Source organism: Protobothrops mucrosquamatus, unplaced genomic scaffold (assembly GCF_001527695.2).
Source record: "Protobothrops mucrosquamatus isolate PMUCROS unplaced genomic scaffold, P.Mucros_1.0 scaffold1754, whole genome shotgun sequence".
Classification (NCBI taxonomy): Eukaryota; Metazoa; Chordata; class Lepidosauria; order Squamata; family Viperidae; genus Protobothrops; species Protobothrops mucrosquamatus.
In genome coordinates, this window is record NW_015387894.1 from 135,318 (window position 1) to 138,523 (window position 3,206).

Sequence of the window (3,206 nt, forward strand, 5' to 3'; positions counted from 1 at the left end):
TTTTTTTTTTAAATGCAAACTTTTCATCTGGAGTGATAAATGAACTTTTTAAAGGCTGGAAAAGTGGCCTTTAATATCTGGGTCATCTCCATCTCTGCTTAAGGTTTTAGGGATAATCTTGCACTGCTTGTGAGCCCCAATGGTCTACATGACTTTTCTGGAAGTCATCAGAGACTCACATCTAGCTTCTAGGCCCTATTTGTCATGAGCAATACTCTTTGGCATGGTGTGTCAGAAGCTATGGAGGACCAAGCGATGAAAGAACAGGCAGCATTAGTATGGCATGGATATAACATGATACCAGCTTTAGAATTAATATAGTATAAATACCTGGCTTTTATTGTTATTCTGTCTGGGGGAAAGTTTCTAGATTTTATAGTAAATCTGTGCATAAAGTTCCAGGAGCAGGAAAGGCAATACAGTTAAGTTTTCAGTCCTCTGCCGACTTACCTTACCCGGTGCTGGTCAAACTGATCAAACTATGCAATAACCAGTGACATAAAATTAAAACAATTGTGCAAACCTGCTTAATTTATGCAAAGTACAGAATTTTTCTCTCATCACATTTAAACAGCAGGCATATTGAATTTCTTTCTCCCTTTTTTACCAGGTAGCGTTACCTAAATTTCAAATCTTTGTTCCCCTGACATAGAGAAGTACATAGCTCTCTTTTTGTAGATTCTTAAGAACGCATTCCTGTTGCTATGGCAGACGAAGTACATCTGTCACAGGAATTAGTTACCATTAGTATTAGTCTGAGTTATATGTAGAAACATGGACAGACCTGCATTCAAAAGGAAAGCAGGGATACCCCCTATTATTTCTTCCTCTTCTTTTTCTAAATCTATCTTGAAAAGGCAATAAGAAATCCCTTTTTTGGGGGGGAGGTCCTTCTGATCTTTTAAACTGGCTATAGATCTGGTAGTATCCCTCCTTATGGGACATTTAATTACATTTGTGTAAATATTCCTTTAAGCCATAATGAAAGCTATAATAATAAACAGTAAAATCTGGGCTGGTCCCAATATTGATACCATTCATTAGTCAGAGAAATAAATACAGTGGTATTCTGCTCCACAAATAGTGGACTTTTTGTGTTAATATGGCTAGTTAACATAGACATAAACTTAGTATTAAATAATAATGTTTTAAGTTATCAGAGAGGTTGTAGAGTAACCATACCACCTGCAGTCCAGAAAATCTACAAGATACCAGATTATGGAAGGCTTCCCTAAAAGGTTTTCACATTGTGGCAGGATCCACTATCATTAATGAACCTGGTAGAGTGAGGTGTCCCTCTGAGGATTTTATTTGGAGTCTCCTTAAGGATAGTCATTTATCTCTTTCATGAAGAAACAAAAAGATTGTGACTTTCTGTTCAGACACAAATGTCTTGGACCAGTCTCTTGCTTTGCATGGAAAAGTGAAAATAGGACAATTAATTTTTGTTTTTTAAATGCATTTGCCCATACCTCAGTTTTTGAGATTAGATACCTGCATTGTAGGATTTACTTCTAAATAAACAAACGTAAATTTGCATTATGAGGGAAAGTTCACCTGGACCTGGAGCTTCTCCATATATCAGGAGATACTCCTAAAGCTTATCTTTTCTGGCAAGGGGCTATATTATTATAGCATCATCCATTTACTTGGACCCCATTACAAAGTGATAAAATGTAACATGTTTATTGTCTTCTGTTTACAGACAACTGTTATTTTCAAAGATTCTGTTTTGCATCTTAATTCATGGGTGCACAACCTTAGGCCCTCTAGATGTTTTAGTCTATTAAGTCCTTGATATAAGTCTTAACAATCAAATATCTAATAATTATTTATATACTAAGAGTTTAGTTTTGATCAAAAATGTTACATGAAATGGTAAAGCTAAAAATGGGCAAAGTTCCTAGATGTCGTTTAGGCAACATGAAGTCATGTTCTCAAACTTTAGAGGAAAGTATTTATATAGGTGATAAAGTTGGTGTTGATCCTGTGCTTAACACTGACAATTGTTCAGTACTATTAATTTCCATTAATCTGTTCAGTATTACTGCTATTGGTTATAGCATTACAGTACTGTACATATATCATTGTAATTCTTTTTAAAATATAGATTGTATTATTAAGCTGTATGTTTACATTGTATTGCTGTAAATGCATTGTGTTATGGTTCAAATCTGTTAAAAAATTCTTGTGTAGAAAAGTTTTTGTAGTTTGTAACTTGTGATTATCCAGTGCAGAGGTTTTACACATTTCCTTTTATATAAGAATTTGGCTAAATGTGAAATAGAATTTAGTTAGATTTATATAGCAGAACCAGAGGATTTGTGCTCCCTAATTTTTAGCCATTTGTTCATACTAAATATATATGAATATGTTTCATTTTTCCAATATTTTAGTAGCATAATTTGTCTTTACTTTTTTATCATTAATACTTTGTAGTAATATGAACTGAGATTCAGAAAACAATGTGTGAGTAGAAATTGGAATTTCTAGATTTCTTTCTTTTATCCTGCCTTTTTTTTATAAATAAACTAGATGATCTATACTTTTTTTAAAAAAAGAACTCTTTTATACAGATTTTCCCCTTTCAACACAACTGCACCCCTAGTTGTGCAATGTCCAACTAATGTAGATAGGGAAGGGATTCAATCTGTGTGGAAAGAGATTAAAATGTTCACTTCGACATCTACATTTTAGCTTCTATAATAATAATTTCATTATTCAGTGTAACAGATTCAGTGTAACTGTCAATAATATCTTCAATTAAATGAGATGAGAGGAATCATATAAAGCCAGAAATATTTTTTAAAAAAATTGAAGAGTTGAATCTCACAGCTGTTCTTTTTTATAGTATTCCCTGTGACATTGTTTGAATCTTTTGAAATCTCATAGGCAAACTTAATCTTGATGAACTTCTTTAGAAAAATTACCAGTCTGCATCAATGGAGGGAAAATATCCATAAAGAATTTGACAGGGATACAGCTGCATGATCAGGTGGCTGATACAAACATTGGTTTAACATGTTAAACAGATGTTAAATCCTTTCACAGGCCATGACATAACTCCATCTCAAATATTTTGTGCAATTTATGACAAATAGGGAGAAGAATCACTGCTAGTTCCAAGTGTGATAATTTAGAAAGCAATAGGGATATCACATCTGGATTTCAACTACCCAGACTACCATTCTGGTTATATCCGAGAC